This window comes from Podarcis pityusensis (assembly GCF_964106645.2).
Source record: "Podarcis pityusensis genome assembly, chromosome: 11".
NCBI lineage: Eukaryota > Metazoa > Chordata > Lepidosauria > Squamata > Lacertidae > Podarcis > Podarcis pityusensis.
The window spans coordinates 53,525,328-53,533,314 of NC_138036.1; the positions used below are offsets into that span (position 1 = coordinate 53,525,328).

The 7,987-nt window shown below is 41.7% G+C and overlaps 1 long non-coding RNA gene across 1 annotated transcript; it reads right to left on the bottom strand.

Annotated features, from left to right (window-relative positions):
* Positions 1-278: 278 nt before the first annotated feature.
* LOC308458560 lies at positions 279-1,440 on the bottom strand. The gene is made up of 2 exons (XR_013977557.1): positions 1,401-1,440; positions 279-404 (listed from the first exon to the last, which is right to left on the bottom strand). It is a non-coding gene; the product is annotated as an uncharacterized lncRNA (long non-coding RNA).
* Between the last annotated feature and the right edge of the window lie 6,547 nt (positions 1,441-7,987).

The following is a 7,987-nucleotide window of genomic DNA, read 5'->3' on the forward strand; positions in this document are numbered from 1 at the left end:
CTGGAAGCATTTGTGAACAATAGGGAAATTAGAATTTTCTAAGTGATGGATGTTTAACAATTAGGGACCTTATGAAGCAGGTGTGATAACTTGAAAGGAAAGTATAGGCAGCGACTCTCGAGAATAAATGACTCTGAGAGTTGGATTAATAAAACATGGGCAAAGAGAAAGTGAGTATCCGGGTGGGGAGATGATTTGGGAAAGTGTGGGGAGATGGAGAAAAAGAAAAAGCTCAATGAAGAAAAGGAATATAGCTTAAAAACCTGGACACAAACTCCCAACTTGCAAAATTCTTATTAATTAGAACCTTCTTTTCATGTTACCATCATCCAGCACCATAGTTTCCTGATACTCTGTTTTGTTTTCAATATGAACTGCTGCTGCAGATGATGATGATTCAATTTCTGAAAAATTCAAAGTGGTTTACTTCATAAGAGAAGGCAGTTTTAACACGAAACATCATAATGTTAACAGATTAACAACCACAGAAAGCATTAGCCTTGGGCAAAAGTCTTGTGGAAGAGGTATATCTTGCAACCTCCTCTAAAAGTGATCAAAGTGAGCTACTTATCACTTTAGGGAGGGCTTTCTACTATTTCAGTTAAGGCTGCCTCCTGGCCTTCATTCTCTGGACTTCTTGAAAAGAAAGCACAGACAACAAAGCCTGTTGAATAGATCTTAATGTATTCAGTGGTCTGTGTTTGCCTGAGCTTGAGTCTGGACTAAGGATTCTGAGTTCAGTATTCAGTGTTCATACTCGATACATGATATCCAATCACAGAACATTTCAGGATTTGGGCCTCCACCATTGGCCCTTAAACTCTGACTTATGATTCGCAGCTTGGAAGTTTAGATAGCCAAACACGTTGGGAGTGGGAGTGGCCCAGGCCTTCAGAAAGGTATATAAGCAGTTGTTTCGCCCCTGTTGTCCAGTTATGTAGTTCAATAAAGGTTCTTGCTGTTATCACTCTACCTTGCCTTGTGGGAACCCACCTACAATTCCCTTAACTTGGGAGTGTGTTCACACAAAAGATGAGGGCCTCAGACTAGGAAAGGCTCTAAAACCAGCATCTTGAACTGGTATCACAAGCAAATTGGTAGCCTATATGACTCATGCAAAACACCTGTTAGAGAACAGGCAACTAGCACTGTGCACCAGGGGTAGATCTAGACACTGGTTAAAAAATGCTATAAATAAGTCAGAAATTAAAGCGTTAAAACAACAACAAAGCCTATGTAAAAATCCATATAAACTCCTTTTTGGTCTCTGGCACCATATGGTGTTGGATGTTTATAAAATATTCAAAACATATTCTTGTGACGAATGTGGGATGCTGTGGTCCAACCACAGATACCAGCAGCCTTCAAGCAAGCAAACTTGCCTTATTATCGCTGCCTACCTGAGCGGTGCTGAATATCACATCCATTGCCAGGTGTGTCCTGCTGGAAATTAAAAAAAGGGCTTTCCCCTTGGCCTGCCTTTATATCCCCTCAGTTGCCAAGTGCTTTTGTGACATCACAAGAAACCCACAGCCAATGGCAACAACTGGGGAGGCATCATCTTCATTGCTTTGAGCCTCACAATGGCAGGTGGACCTATAAGTGATTGTATGCTTGTTTATTCAGGAAGCAGGTGGCGCTGTGGTCTAAAACCACTGAGCCTCTTGGGCTTCCGAATCAGAAGGTCAGTGGTTCAAATCCCCATGACGGAGTGAGCTCCCGTTGCTCGGTCCCAGCTTCTGCCAACCTAGCAGTTCAAAAGTACACCAGTGCAAGTAGATAAATAGGTACCGCTGCAACGGGAAGGTAAATGGCGTTTCTGTACTCTCTGGTTTCTGTCATGGTGTTCCGTTGTGCCAGAAACAGTTTAGTCATGCTGGCCACATGACCCGGAAAGCTGTCTGTGGGCAAACACCAGCTCCCTCGGCCTGAAAGCGAAAAGAACACTGCAACCCCATAGCCGCCTTTGACTGGACTTAACCATCCAGGGGTCCTTTACCTTTTTACCTTTTTATTATATTGCGATGGCCATTCGCTGTAAACAATAAAATCTACCGACTGGCAAGCCAAGATGTTACTATTGGTATATAAATCCTTGGAACAGTTTACTTGTGGGATCTCCTTGCCACGTATATGTCCATTCAGTCGCTTTTGATCTACAGAACTGGCACTGTTACAGGTGCCACATAATACTTGTTTTGCAGTTGTAAGAAATCTTTTTATGTAGTCTTTGGAACTCCCTGCCTATTGACATCAGGCAGCTGCATTCCCATGAACTCATCCTACACTTGAGTAGGACCCTGGCAGAGACACATGCCCAACTGGCATGTTCTCTCCCTCTTGGTCAATCGTTTGAGAGCTTCAGAAGCTTTCTTCAGCCCGAACATCACAGTGACCAATGCCAAGAGACATCGGCACACTTAGGGATGCGCAGAGTTTGAGCAGCTTGTGTATCAGACCTCAGCAACTCAGCATTTTGGCTAATCTACTTTATTTACATATAAACACACATGGAGCACTGCAACATGGCTCCCTCTCTCTCAAGCATCAGACACCAAAGAGAAAAAAACAAAGGACAATAGTCCCACTTCACGGAACACAGTAACACAAACATCCTGTCTCCATCACTTCCCACTCTGTGGAGTCAAAACATATACCGTCATGTGAGAGACAACAATCCCATGACTGCAATCACGGAACAGGAATTTTAACAGCTTTTTTGTGTTCCATTGTGCCAGAAGCTGTTTAATCATGCTGGCCACACGACCTGGAAAGCTGTCTGTCAACAAATGCCGGCTGCCTCGGCCTGAAAAGTGAGATGAGCACTACAACTCCATAGCGGCCTTTGACTGAATTTCACCATCAAGCTGTCCTTTACCTTTTTTTATTTCTTTCTCTTTTTTTTACTTTATTCTGATGAATGTAGCTGAGTTCCAGTTGAAACCTCCAAATCACCTAAGGGTGGACTCCTGTAGATGATATAATCAAGCTTGAAAGTTACAAAAGCAAAAGCTCAGCATAGCAGCAGAAGGACCTGGGAGCTTGTTGGCAGTAACTGCCATTTGCTTCTAAGGATGCAGCAAGGAGACCAGGGAGACCAGGAATACCCCTAGTTTCATTGCCTGATGTCACAGAGACTCATAGTGAGGTCATGCCCCAGCCTAGACCATGGCCATTTGTTCTCAGTATCATCTCCAACTTGTCTGGATTAACCTGTCCTCCCTCAACCCTGAAAACACTGGTTTGTGACAGATACAGTTACTCCTGGATTATTTGCAGAAGACATAGAGAACTGGAGATGGTTGGTATATTTAGGAAACTCAGATGACCTCTGAATGTCTGTAACTGGCAGCCTGGATATCAGGCATCTAAATTGTCAACCAAAGGTAACAGGTAAGATCTTGATTTACCATAATGCTGCAGATGATCTTTAAGAAGCATTTGCAGTGGCTTCCTAGATTGCAATGCAGGAAGTGCCAAGATCAGAGCTTGGATATGTAGATCCATTTTGTTGCCAATATATATCAGTCTCAGTAATTCTAACTCATGACCAGGGAATGAAGCAGGGATCAGGATCTAGGATCTAGAATCATAGAATCATAGAATCATAGAGTTGGAAGAGACCACAAGGGCCATCGAGTCCAACCCCCTGCCAAGCAGGAAACACCATCAGAGCACTCCTGATATATGGTTGTCAAGCCTCTGCTTAAAGACCTCCAAAGAAGGAGACTCCACCACACTCCTTGGCAGCAAATCCCACTGTCGAACAGCTCTTACTGTCAGGAAGTTCTTCCTAATGTTTAGGTGGAATCTTCTTTCTTGTAGTTTGGATCCATTGCTCCGTGTCCGCTTCTCTGGAGCAGCAGAAAACAACCTTTCTCCCTCCTCTATGTGACATCCTTTTATATATTTGAACATGGCTATCATATCTAGGGAGCAACCTGTGCAGCAGAACCGAATAACAGGTGAGGTGCAATAAAATCAGTAAAATTTTGCCACATTTAAGTCTAGGCTCAGCAAAATTACTCAAAATAGGACCCAAGATGGACACATGAATCAACCCTCATGCTGTAGTTTTAAGTGAATCTCTTTAAAACCTAGTCACTGTTCAGTATGAAGACTTGTTTGTTTAAGGTCTGTGAAGTACCTCAAGTAAGACATTGTCAGGCCAGCACTAATGTTCAAAGAGGAAACAGAACAGAGTGTATTATCTTCATTAGTTTCAGAATTATTAGAGGGCTTATGAATGTGGACCTGCACTATACAAAGTAAATACAACTTTCAGTGTTTGGTATTGTGAGAGAAAGAGAGGCAGAGATGGGAAACCACAGACTGCTGTTCTAATGCTAACATTTATTGTGATATGTGTGCCCAATGATTTTTCAAGGGCAAACTAATCTTGCTTTTTTTATTCTGACGGCAACGGCAGCTCACTTACATAATGTCCAAATGATTCTGAGCCATGTGACAGACAAAATGCAAATAATATTGTATTGACCAGTCAAACGTGTACTTTGCATGTGAAAATAAAAGCTGAAGAGGTAATATTTGGGCACACATACAGGTTTAAAAACACACTGGTGAAAATGATATGAAACTCAAAGCAAGCAGCGAAAGAAGACGGAAAGGAAAACAGCTGAAAGAAATGAACATTCGTCTCTCAAATTATGAGCATTAGCACTGCATAATGTGTCACAACTTAATGGAAATGAGTCAGCTCTAGACCTGACAATTTGAAGAACTATTTTTGAAAGGTGTGAGGAAAATTTAGAAATTAGCCTTCAAGAGCTAAGAGCTGAAGAGTAAGAACTGTATTTTTCTCCTGTTTTGAGATTTAGTTTCCGACCTTTCTCTGCTGGTTAGAACTGAATATATTAGAGAATGGAAAGACAGAGCCTCTTCTACACTTCCTCTGGTAGTAGGCAGTACATGAATCGACATTTGCTTTATATTTGCTGCTTCCAGCCACATCTTCCAGAAAATTCTTAATTTGCTGAGGGAAAGGCAACCTTCCCTGGAATCCCTGCCTCCTCATCTTAAATGGGTGATATCTGAAAGAAAATCTGCATGTGCTCAAGGATGAACGCATCACCAGCCAGATTCTGTTCCTCATAGGACTCCTGCAAAATGGTTCTTCGTCAGTATGTAATCCTCAGCTCAAGTTAAACACCAAAGATACTTGTTTACAGTGGTGGCCAATGAAGTGGCCAGGGGATAATTTGGATATCATTGGCCTGTACCTGCTGAAGCAATGCCGGCTGAACAGTAGCAATGTGTATGCAGAATACCGATCGGATTGCTCCCTGCATCAATGTCCATGTATAAGACTATGTTTTTTCCCTTAAAAATCATGCTAAAAAGTGGGGATCATCTTATACATGGGGTGGACAATGGATTGGTTGCTGCTGCGGCTGTCAGTGGCTATTGTGCATGTTATTGGTTGCTGCGTCAATGGGTGGTGTTGACTGGCTGTCAGTTGGGTGGGCGATAGGCATCTTTCGGTGGTGATGGGACAGACAGAAGGCAGATTCTGCAATGCATGCGGGTGAGTGTTTTTTGGCAATCCCCCCTAAAAAAAACTCAACAACCCTGGGTGATCCTCTGCAAAAAGCGCAACATCTCTGTGCCATCTCCCCCCATTTTCTTAAATTGAGTCCCCCAAAATAGGGGGCATCCTATACATGGGGGCGTCTTATAGACGAAAAAATACGGTACTCACTTATTCGCACATATTAAAAGAAAAGTTTACTTTCCTCTCCTTCCTCTTCACCCACCAGAACCCGTAATGAGTTTCCCTTCATCTCTCCAGACGAGCTTTGGAGATGGTTTAGATTGTCCTATTTCAAAAAGCGATAAGCCGGACACAAAAGTTGTTGAGGGGTTGTTTTTTTGGCCACTTTTTTGCAAAACAAAATGAAGTTTTTTTGGAAATTCACCCAAATATGCACTTCCATCATGGGTTCCCATACATCCGAATTTCCGCCCAGACACTGTTTCCAATGGCCAAATCCCAGCTATGTCTCTATATGGAAACTAATATTGCATAGAAGTTCACAGCATGCTATTCTTTGAAGGAGAACTACTTGAAAATGATTTACAGATGGTATTTAACTCCGAGTAGTCTTGTATAAGACTGAATCAGATAAGTGCTGGAGATGCAATGAGACTGAGGGAACGTTTTTTCATATGTGGTGGACTTGTAAAAGGGTAAAAGAGTACTGGGAAATGATTCATAATGAATTGAAAAAAATGTTTAAAAGTACTTCCCCCCAAAAAATCCCAGAGTCCTTTCTGTTGGAGATATCTCAGACTGAAATTCCCAGGTGTCAAAAAAGGTTATATATGTATGCTACTACTGCATCCCGTGTTTTGTTAGCCCCCAAATGGAAAATGAGCGAGGTCCCAACCAAAGAAGAATGGCAACTCAAATTGACGGAATATGCACAGCTTGCAGACTTGACTTATAGAATAAGAGAACAAGAAGAACATACCTTTAGAGAAGATTGGAAAACATTTATTGAATACATGGGAAATAATGCTGCCAGTGTTTTCAGCTGTACACATTTAAGATAAATTCAACAGTGTAAATAAGTTTTGATGGATGCAATAATGGAATACTGAATGGTATAGTTTCTGTAAAATATGCAGGGATTTATAATATGTAAAATGAACCACAGAAAGAGAAGAAGGGAAGTCACTGATATTTTAAAGATGTAAAAATGAGTACTTTAAATTGTAAAACAGATATATATATATACAGTGGTACCTCGGGTTACATACACTTCAGGTTACATATGCTTCAGGTTACAGACTCCGCTAACCCAGAAATAGTGCTTCAAGTTAAGAACTTTGCTTCAGGATGAGAACAGAAATCGTGCTCCGGCGGCACGGCGGCAGCAGGAGGCCCCATTAGCTAAAGTGGTGCTTCAGGTTAAGAACAGTTTCAGGTTAAGAATGGACCTTCAGAACGAATTAAGTACTTAACCTTAGGTATCACTGTGTGTGTGTGTGTGTGTGTGTGTGTGTGTGTGTGTGTGTGTGTATACATTACTGTTGCATGAGTGGTGGTCGCTGTACCCTTGCATAAAGCCTTGTTTAGCATGTTGCTTTTTCTTTTAATATTTACACTTGCTGGTTTCTTGGTGTATTTCGTTTTCTGTTTTGACTTTGTGAGCCTTTTTTTTTTGCCCGTCCCAAACAAAGCAGAATAATGCCATGCACTAGAGTACGCATTTGACACACTGCAGAAAAATTAAATCTGTACTTGATGTGCTTAGGAGAAACAAAGCTTCATTTGTTCTTAGTGTGATTCTTTTCTCCATTGGCATAGAAATATGGGCATTAAGTAGTTGTTTGAAGGTTCTGTTATACTGCCAGCAATGTAGCCTGTTATGCTTTATGCCTGAATCACTTTGATATATACAGAATATTATTTTTAAGTTTCCCTCTCTCTCTCTCTCTTTTTTTTTAATCTAACAAGGAAGCTTCAGGGATATTTTTTGCACTGAAGATTCACAGGGATTTTTTTATCATTTTTTTATACTAAATGCTTCATAAACATCTACCAGGTACATTGTTATGATGTCAGCAATAAAACGAAGGTGAGCTTGAAAGTAACGTTGCAGTCAGTAAGGCAGGATTTTAATTATACTCATCACCTTCCTTGCCACCATCACATGCCTCTCTGTTGCTGACTACATCTTTTGTGACAGGTCAATGGAAGGTGACTTCTTTCCACTTTTCAGTGTATTCTCAAGTGTACTGAATTTTTTGCCGCCGTGATTACGCAGAGTTGGCTTCTGATGCCACTGCTATTAGCATATGTTACAGCAGTAGCCCCTCTTTTCCATGCAATCTGTGAAATTAAATGAGAGGTGGGGACCCTCGAGCCTCAGGGTCAAATGTGGCCCTCTGGGCCTCTTTATGTGGCCCCCGGTTCTCTTCCCAGGCCACATGCTCTCTGGAGCCCTACGTCTCACCAGCCTTG